Source organism: Xenopus laevis, chromosome 1S (assembly GCF_017654675.1).
Source record: "Xenopus laevis strain J_2021 chromosome 1S, Xenopus_laevis_v10.1, whole genome shotgun sequence".
NCBI lineage: Eukaryota > Metazoa > Chordata > Amphibia > Anura > Pipidae > Xenopus > Xenopus laevis.
The window spans coordinates 146,502,184-146,521,801 of NC_054372.1; the positions used below are offsets into that span (position 1 = coordinate 146,502,184).

The 19,618-nt window shown below is 39.9% G+C and overlaps 1 pseudogene; it reads left to right on the forward strand.

Moving 5' to 3' along the window:
- Nucleotides 1-594: 594 nt before the first annotated feature.
- Nucleotides 595-19,618, forward strand: part of LOC108705194 — a 37,670-nt pseudogene continuing 18,646 nt past the window's right edge.

Below are 19,618 nucleotides of genomic sequence, written 5' to 3' on the forward strand. Positions count from 1 at the left end.
ATGCTGGGTTTTCATTCGGAGAGATTGAACTTGATGGACTTTGTCTTTTTTCAACCCAATTTAACTGTGTAACTATGTAACATACATATTTATATATAATTTAATTTACCATAGGTGGATTCAATATATTGCCACTTTTTCACTTTACAAGAAGACCTGTGAGTACAGTTTTATATTGTGTTAATTAATTTTATCACAATAAATTGTGATATAATTGTCAATAGGATACCCTTGGCATTTGTCCTCATATTATCATTAGAATAATCTGACTAATTTATGTATGTACACAACATCAAACCCAGTGGCATAACAAACCACAGCGGGGCCTGGGTGCAGGATGTGCACCTGGGCCCCCTGCCCCCCCCCCTGCATGGAAACATGCGCCAGCATGTCAAAAAATGTCCTTGCCCTGCTGTCCATGATATAGCTTATTGTGGCTCCAGCGGGCCCCAAGGGGAGTACAGGCCAAGGCGCACCCTTGTAGTTACGCCACTGTTAACACCACGTGGCCAGGTCTCCCTTCAGACTAAAATTTGACCAGGCCTGGGACAGCAGTCTCCCCTCTGCCCCATTATGTTGGCCCTACTGACCGACATGGTGCACCAACAGATGAAATATTCAAGCAGGTATGAGTGATGACTGGTACAAGGACATTTGTCAGGCTCATCCACCCAATTATTATCAGTACATGTATGGCCTACTGGATGGCATGGAATTTATGTATGTAAAATCTTAGCTTAACAATCTCTGTGTGTGTACATAAAAGTCGTGTTTGTGTCATATTATGAAGTGCTGAATCTGTTAAATAACTATTGATATGGCTGAAGTAATTCAAACAAGGAAGGCTTTTAAATAGCAAACAAGTTGTAAGGTCTGCTGAAAAGAGATCTGTGTTGTAACATGTACTGTATGTAGGTGTTTTTCACAGAAGCTTGTGGTTGGAATTTTTTCAAGCACAGGTGAGGAAATGTCTTGTTCTAGCATTCTGAGCTCCACTAGTCCCTGCAATCAGGCCCGGACTGGCATTCTGTGGGTTCTGGCAAATGCCAGAGGGGCTGCTGTAGGTTGCCATAGACAGTCAATATATATTGGGCTGGTGGGGGGCTGTTTGGGCCTCTGTGTACCTGAAATGCCAGGGCCTATTTTGAATCTCAGTCCATGCCTGCCTGGTAACAATGTAACAAATGGGCTTCTGGTGTGATATAGATGTTTGCAACACATTGTTTCTTTTATTGCTAATAAGAATATTAATAAGAAAAATGCTTATTTTTAGATCGCTTACTTTTAGATTGCTAAAATGCAGCCTCGGGGAGCTAATTAGTGCGTGTGACATTAAAATCAAGATGGTACCTCTAAAAAATTGGTCTCATGATGATAAGTGTTTCTGTGTATCCACAGAGACAGAGAGGTGAAAAAAATGCACTGGCACATAGTAAAATTGAAACTTAGATACAAAAAGGCATGCACACCCACCCAGGACAGCAGAAAAGAATGATATGAAAAATGACTGAAATGGCATTGCTCCATTCATTAGCTTAAGAATGAATAAAGAAACAGATAAAGACAATTGTTCCGTGGTGCTCACATGAAGCACCAGCCTGAAGTATCAGATTATAGTGACTTTTCCTTCTTTTGGTGGCAGACAGGGAGATTAGTCACCCATTGACAAATCTCCTCTACTGAGGGCGACTAATCTCCCCGAACTACCTGCCTCGTGAGGCAACTTTGGGGCGACTTCGGAAATCTGAAGCCAGCGAAGTTCCACGCGTCCATCTTCTGCGTCCTCGGTAAGCTGACTGCGAGATCGGCAATTTCAGTGTAATTCCGCTCATGTGCACTTGCGCAAACCAGCAAACTGCTCCAAATGCGCATGCACAGAAATACTGATCTCGCAGTCAGCTTACAGGGGACACAGAAGATGGACATGTGGAACTTCGCTGGAAGAATCTGCGGCGAGGGGTAGGTATGGAGTATGGGGCATCTCCCTGGGGGGGTAGTTAGCCTGGGGGGAGGAGGGAGGGGGTTCTATCTGGGGTGGGGGGTACGGGTTTTTTTCAGAAAAGGTTGAATTCTCCTTTAATGAAACCACACCACAGGGTTTATACTCACAGATCAATAAGATACAGTTATAGGTAGAGCAAGGTTCAGTGACACCACTGTGGAGATGGCATGGTAGGTTTTAAGATACACCTTACCAGTGCAGACTCTTTAGGGAGTGCTACACTAAAACCTAAATCCCTGCAGCACTGTGGTCCCTTCATTTTATTCCAGTTATGCCTAAAGCTGGAATAATCCTCGAACGATCGGACTTCCCCATATCCCGACCTGCTACTAACCATTCAAATCAAATAAAGTAGTAGTAGAACAGATCAGCTGATGTTCTGCCCCTGACAGCAATAGTAAGAAAGTTATGTCCAACAAAGCTGGTGACAGTCTCCCACTGAAAATCGATCGCTAATACATGCAAAGAAATTATCGGCAGCCGACAGAAATCTTTTAACCTGTCCGATCGACCAAACGAACGATCTCCGCGGGGTCGAAAAATGCGGGATCTCCACACACGGTCCGATAATCCTCGATTCGTACGATCGGATCTTTGCGTCTATGGCTATACACTTTGGAATTGCACTCAATTTGCATTGCAAGCAAAATGTACATTTCTGCCATAGAATAGGCACAAAAGCAACAGCATGGTCACATAGCTTTTCTTGTTCATTTTTTCTTGAGGTACCAACGGTGTTTCATGCATGCGACTAAATTTGTTACTTGGGTTGGATTTATTAGGCATCCCCCCAGTGAGTAAAATTGCTCACTTTCTTCCCTGAGCTGGCACTGGCAAGTACTTTCCAGCAGAGTGTGAATTGCATTCAGCCCAGGGTATAACGTAGCAAATTTTAGTTGATGTGGTATCTTAAAGGACCAGTAACATCAAAACATTTTTTTTAAAAATTCGTTAGTATAGAACAAAATAGAAACACAAATTAAACTTTAAAATAGCAAAGCCGTTATTAAGAAATAACTTATAGAAACTCTGCTTCCTGTCCTCTTCGGCACTCGATTTCTTCTCCCATATTCTACTGACAGCGTGAGCTCCCTCGGGGTCCCTGGCTGCCCCCTGCGCTGCTGCTGCCGCTGCCCCCATAAACACCAGTCTCTCCATTGCGCGCAGATTGGCATCCATCTGCTGCCGCAGGTAGTCGGGTCCACGGGTGAGCAGTCTGAGAGGCACGGTGGGGATGGGGTGTTGTAGCTCGGTTATGGGGGCCTCAGGGGAGAAGAAGCGCCCACAGCCTGGTACTGTGCGCACAGTCCTTCTCTTTCCCCTGTCACGGGAAGGGGTGGGCAGGAGCGGTTTGGAGTGGAGAGACTGGCGGCCGATAAGGCCAAGTACGTGAAGACCGTCCAGGGTCGGCGGTGGCGGTAGCAGCGCAGGGGGCAGCCAGGGACCCGAGGGAGCTTAGCATCAGACAGCAGCAGCGGCAGTTCCCGAGGCAGCCAGCAAGAGGGGAGACTGGGCCAGGAGGTGCTGGTGCACAGGGGCAGCAGTAAGAGATCTACTCTACCGGCTCAAGAACTGATCCCAGTGTACCGCCCATGTGCTGCTTTACTGTGACAGCAAGAAGAGGACAGGGTTCTGCTGTGTTTCCGAGCTCTCTATACAGATCTGTTGATGTGAGCAGAGCAAGAGAGCGTTCTATAGCTGCAAGAGAGTGTTGTATAGCTGAAAGACAGCATTGTATAGCTGCCCGATCATGGTTCCTCAATCCCCCAGAGCCCCGACCAAGCCTTGGGAACTGAAGAGGGAATGATTGCTACACAGCAACACTAATACAGTTCCACACTGCGCTAGGGAGCTGAGGCCAACCCGGCGCGCTACTTCCTCATGCGCTGCCGCTGTTGGACACCTGGAAGATAATGAGGAGCCCGCTGACATCGCCTTCCTTCATGAACACTCACGCTGTCAGTAGAATATGGGAGAAGAAATCAAGCGTCGCACGATGGATCGTCGTCGCCCTGTCACCTTTTCTGTAAGTTATTTCTGAATAAAGGCTTTGCTATTTTAAAGTTTAATTTGTCTTGGTGTTTTTAATTCGTTCTATACTAACAATTTTTATTTATTTTTTTAAATTGATGTTACTGGTCCTTTAACAAAATCAAATCAATAAACGTTGCCACAGTAAAGAAAACCTTACTAAAACAAAAAGGAAAAAGTATAAAATAACATAATAAGCATTCAATTTCATTGTAGCCTTTTCTTCTAGATCCAGTCAGCAGGGAGTTCTCCTGAGGGTCTAGTTAAAGGAGAACTAAACCCCTTAAAAGAAAGCCCCCATCCATTTTCTTCTACTGACCCCCCTCTTTGCTTCCTCCCCACATAGACCATTACCTGAAAAAATTATTCATATCCATGCAGAGCAGCACAGTGGAGCTCATGGGTGCCATTGTGCATATCTTTGGATTTCTTTGCTAAGGGACTGCCGGCATTGAGCTTTCTTGCTCCTGTGCTGTTCGTCAGTCTGGTATTTGCGCCAACTGTGCATGTGCAGAAAAGCTCCATAAACTGATGCAAGGAATGAAGAGGATCAGAAGACATCGTGCCCATGAGCTTCACTGCACCATTCTGCATGGATAAGTCAGCATTACATCCAGGGACACTTATTACAAGTAATAGACTATGTGGGAAGGAACAGGGAGGGGGCCAATGGAACGCAGGGATGGGGGCTTCGTTTAAAGGGATTCTGTCATGATTTTTATGGTATAGTTTTTATGACTAAATTATACTGTGTACATTGCAAGTAATTCATTTGACTATTTAAAATTTTGTACTTGAACTATTAAATGCATTTTTTAAATTTGTAATATTGGTGTGTGTACAGTCTTGGTGTGTGGACAGTCTTCTCAGGTTATTGTCTGATGACCGCTTGAACAGGAAGATGAGAGTAACCTGCTGAAATTTAAAGGTAAGTTTCACTGAACACCAGTTTTTTTTAACCCTTGGCCACCAATTTTTTTAACTTGTGTGTGTGTGGGTGGGGGGGGGGCTGGTCACCAATGTTTTATTAAATGTGTAGTGGGCCATGGCCACCAATGTTTTTTAACTTGTGTGTGTGTGGGGGGGTTGCCACCTTTGTCGGTGGCTAAATCCGAACAAAGGGGGAGGGGCAGATAGCATTGGGGGTGGAGAGGTGATGTTGGGGTGGGCATGATGACATCAGAGGCAGGCACAATGATGTCGTGGAGTTATGATCCCAGGTCAGGAATATTGCATCACTTATATGCAACTGGCTGGATTTGTGTCCAGTTTTTGCAATGTTTTAAATGGGACAGAAAGTTTTGAACGGACAGCCCTTTGACAAACTGAGATGTCCAGTTGAAACCCACATGACTGGAAACCCTACATTTATCTATTCTGCTTGATGAGTAAGACCAATCCTTTAACTACAGGTATGGGATCTATTATACAGTTATCAGTTATCCAGAAAGCTCTGAAATACAGCAATGCTCACTTAGAAAAACTATTTCTTATTTCTGTTTCTGTAATAACAAGAAATTAACTGCACTTCTTAATAACTAAGCCATGTCAATGTGAGTATCTTGGTATTTAATTGGTTTTAATTTATTGGAACTTGGCCAGATTATAGTTCGGTTTTCACAAGGCTGAAAACTGAACAGAAAGTTGAGACCCGAACAGGCCTTAGAAAAACAGAACTGTTTGGGTCAAAACTGAACAGGTGGCAACCCTAGTGTGGGGGGGGGCACTGGCCACCAATGTTTTTTTTTAACCTGTATGAAGGGGGGATCACCAATTTAATTTTAACATGTAGGGGCCCAATGTTTTCTAACCTTGGTGGGGGGCCTGGCCACCAATGTTATTTTTTACTTGTACCGCTCCCCTGAGCGCCAATGTTTTTTATTTACCTGTGCGTGGGTGTGCGTGGGTGTGCGTGGGGGGTGGGTGGTCCCAGAAGATTTGGTCGTACAGGGCTGCACCATTCTGAAGGCAGCCGTGATTAGGAGCAGTCAGAGGGGGCATTACAGAGAATAGTAAAATACATAGACTGCTTCACATAGCCAATACAATTATCAGTGCAAAGCAGTAGCCGTTGTTTTACACAATGTGTCGCTAAAGAATGATTCGACTGGTAGGAGGCATGAAACACAGACCGCTCCTGGATTCTGGGGGTTAGCCCTGGCCCTGAGATCATAACATTTACCTAGTCGCACCCTGAATACGTTGTCCATTTTAGGACATTTGCGCACCAAATTGTAGTGCATCCTGCTCTCTCCTCAACTTTACAATCTCATACCTCCCAACATTTTGGAAGTAAAAAGAGGGACAACAATTTTTTCCGCATGTAGCGCAGCAATTTTTTGACCACACCCTTACTGTGGCCACACCCCCTAATTACCATGTTTGTTTTATAAAATTTGGCAGGTTATGAAGGTTTGAAAATATTTCTCCTTATCTAAACTGTTTTTTTGTCTCATAATTGTTACAAAGTATCTTATTTGCACCTGTTAGCTGTTCTGTGCTCTCTGCTAAAAGCCAATTAAGTTAGAAAATTTGTTTCTTTTTCTGGCTGTTCAGTGCAGAGAAAATCGGGACTTTCCAGTACAAATGAGGGACTGCAGGTTGAGCTGTCAAAAGACGGACTGTCCCTCCGAAAAAGGGACAGTTGGGAGGTATGGTTCTGTATTGCTAAGAAAATGTTACCATCACACTGACTGCGCCCACTAACAATTATGTACTTTCCTTCTACTTCGTTCTCCGATTTCCCATTTCAGCGCAGGGATACGCTCTTACTTTTTCCCGGCAGGTCCCAGTTTCCCCTATAATCCCCCCTCCCCCCTCCTCAGATGTTTTATAACAAAACGTGAGTCTCCCGATTTAAAACCCCTTTCCTTGCAGCGCTGTATAGAAATGCCTTTATGAAATATACTAATTTAAAAGCATGGTAAAAAGCCAGGACGTTTTTGCAGGCAAGTATTATAATTTATAACTGCACTTGAAGCAGAGGAACCGCGCAAATTCGAAGGTTTTGCAGGAGGGGTATATCTCACATAGGGGCGGCCTCTGGGATGACGTTGCGAAGGGGGAGCAGGGCAGAGAAGGAGCAATAATTGTGTAGCCCATAAGAATCATGGAGGAAGCAGATGCATGACATACTTAGTGGAGAGGCCAGGGATGACGTAACAGAGAGACGGACGAATAAGAAAGCTGGGACCTGTCAGGAAAAAGTTAGAGGAGCTAGCTTCATTGACATGGGAGGGAGGAGATTGAATGGGACATGCGGAACCTGTCAGCACAAAGTAAGAGATCTCATAACTGTTACCAGCTGTGGAGGAGGTGCAATAAGGTCTTCTTACACATATAGAGATTTTACAGCTGGGAAAGGGCTGGATGCACTTTATATTTTCAGACAGATGAATTAAAATGGACATCATACGGTCATACCTAAATCCCAAGTCACTTGGTCTATCCAACGGTATCTCCCCAGGAGAGGAGGCGTTGTTCCGCTGACAAGTGCGCATGTGCAGAGCTTTAGTTTTCTGATGTGCAGCTGTGGTTGCCGTGGCACCAAGAGGAGGAGGAGGAGGAGGAGGAGGAGGAGGTGGTGGTGGTGGAAGAAAACGCAACGTGAAGCTGCTGCCTGAGACGTTGGGGGACGAACTTCACTTACTGGCATGAAGGACCGGCTGACAGAGCTGTCAGCGGTGAGTGAAATGGATTGTTCCCAAACTAACAGAGTAGCGGTTCTTAGGGCTGAGGGATGTATCCACTGGAAATGGTTGCGTCCAATTTCATCTTCCTGCGCCTTCGTGAGATCACTTTTACAATCCAGCCTTCCAGGTTAAAGGGCAAGGACACCCAAAACTCATTTTTTCTCTCAGTGTCCAAAAAGGTCTGGCAATAAAAATGCGAAATTCTACTGTGTTAAGTCAAAACCAGAGAACAGAAAGTGATAAACACTATTTTCAGTAGTAATTACATGTACAAATTACTTTACAGCAATAGAAAAATTGTAATTAGTTTATAATGGGATGTTGCTAAGAATAGCTTTAGCATTTCTCCAGATGTATGTGTTTGTTTGTAATCAATACTAAGGGAATGTTTACAATGTTCATTTATGCTGGATTTCTTGTAAGTTTTTGCAAGAAGATATGTTAAATGTTTTTTTTTTTAATTGACTTCCTGTTGTCAGTTACATTTTTACCAATGAGCAACACAAGCATAAAAAAGTTCTTGGGGGTGCCAAATAAGTGTTCTGATTTGATATTTGATAGCCCCTATTTTGACTGGCAGCCTAAGGGATACTCTGTTTGGCAGTACACCTGTTTTTTATGCAACCAAAACGTGTCTCCAAGTCAAGAATTAAAAAAAAAAAAAGCACCTACTTTGAGGCCACTGGGAGTAACATCAAAGTGTTTGGTGAACAACACCAAACTAGCCACTGGTTGGCATGTCTGGACTGAGAATTAAAATAGGCCCTGGCATTTCTGGTACACAGAGGCCCAATCAGCCCATACAGAGGCCCAAACAGCCCATACAGAGGCCCAAACAGCCCCCACCATCCCACTAAATACTGACTTACTATGGCACTTTATAGCAGCCCCTCTGGCATTTGCCAGAACCCACAGATTGCCAGTCCGGGCCTGCTGGTTGGGGATCACTGCGCTAGATGATACAGTGTGTCAAACTTCTTATGTGATCTACTTGTATTATGTAACTATATTCAGTATAAATCTATTTGTCCTTTCAAAATTGGGAAGAGAAAAAAAATAAAAAATATACCTTTGGAAACCATATAACCAAATGGAAGGAAACCATTATTTTCTTCTACAGTTAATCATAATGTGATATTTTAAGGACTGCTATAATAAGAGTGGACTAATTTCTTACTAATGACTGTATATAATGGACATCTTTCATGAATGCATGTATATCTTATATAATTTTTAAAATACAGTAACACACAGATGGATGGAACTAACTTTGCATAGTTGTTTTCGGATTGTTCACCGGAAATGGACTTGTTTGTTCACTTTTGTGATAACTTTTAGTATGACGTAGAGAGTGATATTCCGAGACAATTTGCAATTGATATTATTTAAGGTTTTTAAGTTATTTAGCTTTTTATTCAGCAGCTCTTCAATTTGCATTTTGAGTAATCTGGTTGCTAGGGTGCAAACTCCCTAGCAACCATGCATTGATTTGAATAAGAGACTAGAATATGAATAGGAGAGTGTCTGAATAGAAAAATGAGGAATACCAAGTAGCAGTAAAAATACAGTTGTAGCCTTACAGAGGATTTGTTTTTTAGAAGGTGTCGGGGACACCAATTTGAAAGCTGCAATGAGTCAGAAGAAAAAGGCAAATAACTATGAAAAATAAATAATGAAATACAATTGAAAAGTTGCTTAGAATTGGCCATTCTATAACATACTATAAGTTACCTTAAAGGTGAACAACCCCTTTAAAGGAAAACTATACCCCCCAAACAATGTAGGTCTCTATTAAAAGATACTGAGTAAAACAGCTCATGTGTAAAACCCTGCTTCATGTAAATGAACCATTATCATAATAATATACTTTTTTAGTAGTATGTGCCATTGGGTAATCATAAATAGAAAATTGCCATTTTAAAAAATAAGGGCCGCCCCCTGAGATCGTAAGATTCACTGTGCACACATACAAACCACATGTAAGGTCACATGAGCCAATTAACAGACAGAGTTCTGCCTTTTGCTTCCTCACTTCTCCCTGTTACAGTTAGTGTTGTAGTATTTCTGGTCAGGTGATCTCTGAGGCAGCACAGATACAGTCACGAAATGGTGGTTCAAGGCAAGAGATGTAAAAGGGCAATATTTATGTAAATATATATTCCAGTTTGGTAAGATTCTTTAATATGTCATTCAATTTGATATAAACTATCTGTTGCTTAAGTATTCATTTTGGGGGTATAGTTTTCCTTTAACTGCTTTTTATTTTTTCATCGTTTTCCCAAAACTGAAGTGTAAAGTCTCAAGTTTGTGTCTCTGGTGTGTCAGTTTGGCAGCTCAGTAATTCAGGAGCAGATTCTGAACTGTTACAACTGGATACATTTAGTGGCCACATGAGTTGATATATTTATCATCAGTGTTTTGGGAATATTAGCAACAATTTGTATCAATTCTAACCGCTGCCTTAAATGAAACTCAGGGATTCTGTCAACAGGGACAAAGATAAAACATTTATCAACTAAATCAATTTATAACAGTTACAAGGTCAGCGACCCCCCCCCCCCCCGCCTCCCAAAGTTACTTTAGAAGGTGAAAAATGAAACATTATCCTTCAGAATTAGGAAAACAATCACAAATAGAAAGTAATTGTAAAAAGTCTTTATTTCTGGTGAACTATCTGAAACCAGTTAAAGTGGGAACAACCCCTTTAAATACATTAAAAAATACAAAAGTTACAAAAATGAATTAACAAAGGAGGAATGAGATCTCTCCCCTGTAGAGCTTAAATTCCAAAGGTATGAGTAACCTTAATTTCAGCATATAAGGATAGTTGAGCTATTTACAATGGTTATGTCATTGGCCCATAAGTGCCAAGTGTGATGTAGATGTAGAATCTAACTTTAATTTTGAAGAGATCTATCAAGATGAATTAAGGGGTGGAAATACAGATTTAACAAAAAGCAATATATGGAAGTTTAAGGTAGGTGAGATGATGGTGGCTCTGAGAAAAAAAAAAGTTTTTTTTCAAAATGCATCAGTTTATAGTGCTGCTCCAGCAGAATGCTGCACTTAAAACAGTTTATCAAAAGACCAAACAAATTTTTTAATATTTAATTTTGAAATCTGACATGGGGCTCAACATATTGTCAGTTTCCCCAGCTGTCCCCAATCATGTGACTTGTGCTCTGATAAACTTCAGTCACTCTTTAATGCTGTACTACAAGTTAGGGTGGCCATAGACATAGAGATCCGCTAATTTTACGATGTTGCCAAACGAGTGGATCTCTCCGATATGCCCATATTGAAGTGGGCAATATCGTGCTGATCATAATGGATTCGATACGGGACCGCATAGACACATAGATGCGGCCGTGATCCAATGGGATTTTTTAAACTGCCTGATCGAGATATCGATCGGGGGAAGCCCGTCAGATGGCCCAACACACGGGCCAATAAGCTGCCGATTAATTCTTTCAGCAGCTTTTATAATAAAGACTACATCACAAAAATTATGACAGAATCTTTTCTTAAAAAGATACTGATGCCAGAAATTAAACTTTTTTTTTTATCATAAAATTGACTTTGAAAGCTAATTATAACTTTGCCATAAAGTATTTGCACAATGCTTTTACATTACATGTCTGATGCCCTATGTTCCTGTATGAGGGGGCTGCCATATTTATGCAGCAGGAGTCCGTTAGCATTAAAAAAAATTTACTGACAGGCTGAGAAGGAACAGTTAGGTTGGAAAAACAGTCAGGTTTAGAAACTTCACCTAACAATAACTTAGATAATCAAACCTCACAAAAAATGATCAACATGACCTATCGGTAACTTTTTATGTTCATTCATATTTTAAAAAGTAGTTTTTTGTGTCAGTATCACTTTAATAGGTAACAATAATAAATATTGTAACGAGATGAAAAGTTTCTGTGAGAGGAAGGGGAGCTCAGTAGTAGTGTTTAAAGAAGAACTAAACCCTTAAAAATAATATGGTTAAAAATGTCATATTTTACATACTGAACATATTGCACCAGCCTAAAGTTTCAGCATCTCAAAAGCAGCAATAATCCAAACTTGTCTCGGAGGGTCACATGCTTAGTGAGCTCTGAGCAGCTGAGAAGTTGAGCAAATTTACAAGAAGAAAATGAAGTTTGCCTGTAATATAACTGATGCTACAGTGCTGATTATTAAATTCTGATGCTAATTGCTAATCAGCCTTACATTGTGACGTTTCTATTCTTTATATACAGTATATTGTGTGACGTTCTCCAAGATCAGTAAAAGAAGAAGAAAAGAAGATGGGGAGCTACAGGGACATCTTTGGGGACACAGATCTTTACTTCTAAATGGCTGTGGTTCCCTTGGGCTGGCACAAAAACCCAAAACATAATGCACAACATTTCTAGCCTACTTCTTTAGTTTTAGTTTGCATTGAAAGAGGAAATATATGTTCCCATTCAACTTGACTTCATTGAATAGGACTTGTGCAAACATTTTTGCCTATTGTTACAGAAATATCTGGGTTTTGGTATTGAAGTTACTCCATGACCCCCCGCATAACATGTCCCCCCATGCTGGTTTTACTAAACACATTATGCAGGTTGGAGTAAGAATCCTGAGCATATAACTACAAATATTTTTGTACAGGTCATTCTGAGTTGAGAAAGCCAGTCAGATGACTAGAAAAACGTCTAGGAAAAATAAAATTCAGCAAGTCCAGCTGATATGACTTACTATAGATTAGGGATGCACTGAATCTACTATTTTGGATTTGGCCGAACGCCCGAATCCTTCGCGAAAGTTACAGCTGAATACCGAACTGAATCCAAGCCCTAATTTGCATATGCAAATTAGGGATGGGAAGCGGAAAGCATTTTTTACTTCCTTGTTTTCTGACAAAAAGTCACACAATTTTATTCACACCGCTACACCTAAGTAAGAACGCAGTTCTTGCTATTAGACTCCAGGGAGACAGATCTTACTACATGCTGTAAGTAATTAGTATACCAGCCTTGTTCTCCTTTAAACCTCTTTAAGGGAGTAAAATATGATTGATGTAATGGTTGTAAGGCCATGATCTGGTATTGATTAGATGGTATTATTCCCATGGAGTGGGAGTGAAATTTACTGACGTCAGATGCAGTGATGGTTGATGTAACATCTGACCATTTTCCAAAGGGAGTATTGCTTATCAATCTGGGGTTAAGTTTGTGCATGTGAGATGTAGAATTTAGGGCATTGACTCCTTTCCATGTAGGGTTAGAGGATTAGAACGATCTTGGTCTGTCATCCTGTGCAGGACATCTCTCGCATAATGAGCAGCTTGTAAATAATAGAAATGTTGACCATAGAGGGAAGAAAACTTGGCTGACTTGCATGTGACATAACAGTCAGATTTTTTGTAAGTATATCTCTGATACAGTAAATGCCTTCTTTACTCCAGTTTTAAAAAACATTTGTTTGAAAATACTTTATTACCCATCCAAGGTAAATATAGTGAAAGAGACTGTGTGGCTTTCCATCTGTGCATTCCTCCTGGCTTTGTATGTGTTTATAAATAGGGGGTTGGTTTTTTGTGTTTGTGTGAGTTGATTGAGTGGAAGATGGATCAGGGGGTTTATGTACTAGGTCTATGCTGCTGTAAGGGTTGATGTGATAAATCCACTCTCCAGCGATGCTTCATTGTAGTCTCTTATATTTGGGAAATTTATGCCTCCATTTGTTCTAGGATGTTGGGAGTTTGAACAGGACAATCCGGGGACGTTTTCCCCACCAAATAAAGTTTCTAAATATTTTATTTATTAATTTCTGGTCTGATTGTTTGAGGCAGTAAGGTAGCATCTGGCTTATGTATAACAGCTTGGGAAAGTACACCATTTTGATAAGGTATGCTCTTCCCAGAAACTAAAGGCTTAATTTCTTCCAATTTTCTAAAGTTATTCTGGATACCGGATATGGTTTGACTTATGTTTAATTTATAGGTGTCTGTCTGATGATTCGTGAATTTGATGCCTATATAGGTGATTTGGTGTTGTCCTTTTTTGAAAGGGATGACTTGTGTCCAATCTGCTTTGATGGTGTGTTTTAACTTAAGGGCTTCTGATTTATCATAGTTTATTTTTAGTCCTGAGAAGGTGTAATATCTAATGGACTCGAACAGGAACTGAGGACATTCCCAGGAATACATGATTTAAGACAAAAAATATGAAGTGAGGTGCAGAGGGATAAATGCTTTAAAAATCACAAGAAGACTTGTGATTACAACCACTTGCCTGATACCCCAAGAGCTGTGCAGCCAAGGTTCTGCCGTACAAGCACCACATCAAAATCTGCAATCCGCTTTAGTCATCACATGCGCAGTTGAGTGAAAAGCCAAATTTAAGCAAAAGGCTGGACTTTTCTTTTTTTTTTCTGTTGTATGTATGTATATTTTTATTTGCCTTAAGGGCAAAGCACTGTACAGCAGAACAATAAATTAGTAGTAACAAACAAGGGGTCACAGCAAAAATAAGTAACAAGTGCATTATTAGAAATACAATTCACATAAATATAAAATAAAATTACAATACAGATTAAGTTCTCAGTGTCGAGGAGACAAAAGGATGGAGGGTCTAAATGGGAGGGTAACTTACAGACACAATTCGGAGGGGTATAAAAGTGCTATATGTTATAGTGTGTTACACTGTCATATGTGCCAGTTCCCTTTTTAAAGTGTTATCCAAGTGTTTGGTTTTAAAGACATTGAAGGAGGATTTTCTCCAGAGAGATTCAGGAATGGCATTCCAAATATAGGGAACAGCAAGATAGAAGGGTTTGCCATGGGAAACAGCAGTAGTAGTGGGGGGGCACAACCAAGTGCGTATGCTAGTTTAACATTTGGCTCCCCCTTGTAATTTGAACTTTCTTTGTCCTTTAAGACAGACGTGCAGTGTTGAGAGTCTGGAGTTAGGGAAGCCAGGTAGTAGCAAGCACAAAATGGAATTGGTGAGTGTCTTTCAAGAGAAAGGCAGGGATTTAGGCAAAAAAAGATAACCCCCTAACTGCCCTGACGGCATGAAGGAGTAACCGAATTAATGAGCATTCCATTAGAATTATAATGTGGGAGCAGGGTCAGGTTTAATTGAAAAGATGATCAGTTAAATTTTTGTTAGGTCCAAATTGAGGGAATGTTGATTCATCCAAGAGGAGATAGCTCTTGCTATGCAATATCAGTTATAAGGAATTGATCAATATTTTTGGATATCCTCAACACACAGAGGATTTTTGCTCAGCCAATGATAAACAAGACTCCAAAGAATGAAGAGGGGTTCCAAAACTTTTTCATATGACTGTTTAATCTGCCTAATTGCTAGCTGATCCAGAGGAAGGCAAAAAAAAAAACCTTCTGAAGCATCTCCAATGTACCTCAGAGGGGGAAAAATCCCCTTTCTGTTTTTAACCGCAAGGTCAGTTTTTTTTCTGCAGCACAGATAAATATTATATATTATTAATTTTTTTATTGCAAAGTTCAGGAGAAAAAAAAAATATTACTTACTGGTCCTTCACTACAACAAGACGCATGAAAATGATCAAAACAAACTCGTAGTCTGCTTCAAAGCCATCTATGTAATCAGACACGTCCCTTTTCCCAACTGCAGCCTCTTAGGCTTTAAGATGAGGAGTAGCTTATTTTACAGAGGGTTGTTTCTGACTTTAAAACAGTAGGCAAAAAGTATGTTTACTGTATTACAAGACTCACAATGTTGCTTCAAGAAATATTCCTGCAACTGTGTCAGTGTTTCAATTAGTTTCCGTGCTTAGGAATGTTTTTATTTAAATATCTCAATACCCGGCGGTAGTGATGCGTGAATTTGCGCCGTTTCGCTTTGCCGAAAAATTTGCGAATTTCACGGGCCTTCCGCGAATTCGTGCCTGCCGAATAAATTCGCCCATCACTACCCAGAGGTGTTCTCCTTGTAGTTAAGATTTCCGTAGTGTTGATTACAACTTAAATGTACCCTTTGGCTTGCAATGACATGAACCGCATCTTTAGTTCTCAGGGACATATTTAGCAACAGCCCTGGGGAAATTCACTTTATTTTTTAAGTGGTCTGCTTTCCTAGTTATAGTGTTTCACAGCTATTCTGGAGACAACTGTAACCTCTTCAAGGAAATTATTAGAGGAACCAAGTCAGGACTATGAGCTTCCCCTGTAGAGAACTAGGCAGAAGTTGACTGATAGGAAGAAAAAGTAACCAGCAGCCAGGACTTAGTGGCATGTTTATCACCTTTCTTGTGGCTGTGTAACGCTAACTTGGGCTATCCAGACCAAAAGTAGTTAAGTGTCCAGCTAGTGATATGAGCATTGGTTACATTGCGACTCACACTTCAGGATCAGGGCCTTCGCTAAGTGGAAGATTCCCATAAGGTGTAGTGGACCTACAACACTCAGGCTACTGTATAGCAAAATAGGAATGATTGGACGCCAGGAGGTTCTTATAGTAAAACAAAAAGGATGGTTTATTAGTCCAAGACAATGGCCACAGATTTGCTTGCATCAATTGAGGTATTGGCAGATGTAACATCAGATGTTAGTAGGACAGGCAGATGACACAGCATGAAGGATGTGTCTCCCATAAGGCATTGCAGTCAAAGAGTACATCAATTCCGTCAGGCAAATATACCTCAAAGTGGTCCAGGATCCCACCCAGTGGAGAGGTCAGGGAGAAGGAGTCTAAGCCTGACACCCTATCCCTGCACTAAAGGCAATCAAGAAGCCTTTGGGAAGCTACTCCCTGCTACAGATCCTCGATGGAGCACAGAACTGCTCTTTCTATATATGCTCTATATCTTACTGTCCTAGAGAGTCTATTATGGAAACTATCCTGTTCTAGCTAAACTTCGTTCACTTAGTCACTAAAGGTACAGGTCCCTTTAGGGAAATTGGCAAAATGTCTAGCTCCATGTCAGATTTCAAAATTGAATATAAAAAAATCTGTTTGCTCTTTTGAGAAATGGATTTCAGTGTAGAATTCTGCTGGAGCAGCACTATTAACTAATTCATTTTGAAAAAAAAAATGTTTTCCCTTGACAGTATCCCTTTAACATTTTCTGTTAATTCATGAAGAACTCTTTATTTGTCCTCATTTTAATTGTAGGTTAAAGGAAATGATGAAGATGGGGAGACAGTGGTTGTCGTTCAAAAGGAACATTTCATGGATGATTCTTTCCTTCAGGTGAGAGTGTTTACTGTCTGTCTAAAAATACCTTGATATATATAGATATATATATATATATATATATATATATATATATATATATATATATATATATATATATATAGTAATGTTTTGCACATTGGTGTACGTTCATATTAAGCCTCGTTTTCATGGTCACTATCTCCATTTTTTGTCTCAATAGACCATTTATAGAATGAAATGTTTTATTTGAATATTCATTTCAGATATTGTTCTTGTTAATGTGCGAATGAAAAATGTTGAATACAGCCCACAAATCACCTTTAAGTTAACTTGTGGTATGTTATAGAATAGCCAGTTATTAGCAACTTTTCAATTGGTCTCTTTTTATTTCATTGCTTTCCTTTTGTGACCCCAGAAGCCAAAAAAGTTTTTGTAGTTTTTTAATATATTTTTTTTTATGGTTCACTCAAGTTCACCTTAATGTTTACATTTACGATGTTACAGAATAGCCTATTCTTTACAATTTTTCAGTTCCTTCTTTTTTTTATTCTTTATAGATTTTCTGCTACTTGTTAAAGGACAGCTATACCCCCCATGAATACTTAAGCAACAGATAGTTTATATCATATTAAGTGGCATATTAAAGAATCTTACCAAACTATAATATAGATATCAGTACATACTGTATTAGCCTTTTACATATTTTCCCTTAAGCCCCCATTTTATGATATTTCTTGTGCTGCCTCAGAGATCACCTGACTAGTGATGAGCAAAATTTTTCGCCAACTTTCACCCATAGACTTTAATGGGAGAAAACATTTCTTATGCAATTTGTCACATGTAAAAATAAAAAAAGTCACCCATAGAAGTCGATGCATTTCTGTAAATTTTCAGTTTCATGAATTATTGGCAAAGTGAAACAGGTCAGATTTGCCCATCACTACACCTGACCAGAAATATTGCAGCTCTAACTATAACAGGAAGACGTGTGGAAGCAAAAGACTGAACTTTGTCCTTTAATTGGCTCATGTGACCATGCATGGTTGGTTTGTTTTGTATGTGAATATATCCCTTATACTGTAATGAAATTTCATTCAAAATCCTTACTAGCATCACCAAGCCATTCTACTTCCACTTTCCAGGCTGTTCAGGAGAGCTGTTACCACTTTGCATTGTTGGATAACAGTCAATCTGCGTCTTGTAGGTGGGCAGCCAGTGGTGCAGAAGACCTTAAAGCAATAGTTCAGTGTAAAAATAAAAAATGGCTAAATAGATAGGCTGTGCAAAATTAAAAATGTTTCTAATATGTAAGGAAGGCTACATGCCTGGACCTCTCAGACAATCCCTTAACTCACCTATTAGCACATCCAGTTCGAGGGGTGGGGAAAAGTCAAAAGTGACCCGGCACAATATAATATTCTGTATGGAATTTTTTTATTTGTAGGGCTAGCCAACTTTTTCCATGTATAGGCCAAATTAACTGATATGCAACATACTGCATATTGAAATTATGATGTAAAGTCTCTATAAGCTTTGGATTTTAGAAATGAAAGCTGTAAGTAATCGTTACCCCTCATTATATGAGATTAAATATATTTTAATAAAATAATCCATTTATTAACAGAGTATACTTATTGTATGCAGGTTTATTACATATGTGTGCCTCCAGGACAATAGAGGTACCAGTTCAAAAACAAGTGAGGACAATAGGAATTTGCTCTCACTTCTTCCACTCTCACTCAGCAAAACAATTGACATAACCTTGTAAATGAGTGTAGTGCTCTCAAACACACGTGCATCTGACACATGCTAGCATAAAGCCCTCTGTGTATAATTTTGCCATAAAAGTATTTCCCTAATGCTTTTACATTACCTTTCTTACTACCCTGTTCCTGTATGAGGGGGCTGCCATATTTGTGCAGCAGGAGTCCTTTAGTATTAGAAACTCTAACTGACAGACTGAGATGGGACATTCAGGTTGGCAAAACAGTCAGGTTTAGGAAATTCAAGTAACAATTACTTACAAAAGCAGAACTATCAGTGAAAAACGATCAACATGACCTACAGGTAATGTATATTAATATTTTGAAAAGAAAATTTTTAGAGTCCCTATCACTGAAATGGATAATGTTTGAACCTGCATGTTTCCATATGCATAACTTCTTCATTCCTATTAATACTTAACCAGTACTTAGAGGCCTCAACTTCTAATCACATTTCCCCTTTTCTGATGCTTTTCTCCTGCATTTCCATTCTTCCAATCTACTGTGTACAACCTTTGTTCTTTGTATTTTTGCCCCATGTAGTGGCTGTTTACACAACAGCTGAGCCTTTTGCTACATGTCTCTCAGCCTAATTACCGCTTTGCATATATTTTATATACTGATATAAGCCTGGAATGCATTACAGGTATTTATGTCCATTAACATAGATGTGACGTCTGTATAAATAACTATGCTATGTATATCATTGGGTATGGCAGCGGTGCTATGAGATCATTGTAGTTGTCTGCCAGTAGCAGAATTTTCATAGTTTTAAAGGGGTTGTTCACCTTCCAAACATTTTTTTCAGTTCAGTTGTTTTCAGATAGTTCACCAGAAATAAAGACTTTTTTCAATTATTCTCCATTATTTATTTTTTACCGTTTTTCCAAAATCTAAGTTTAAAGTTGAATGTCCTTGTGTCTGGTGTTTGAGTCTGGCAACTCGGTAATT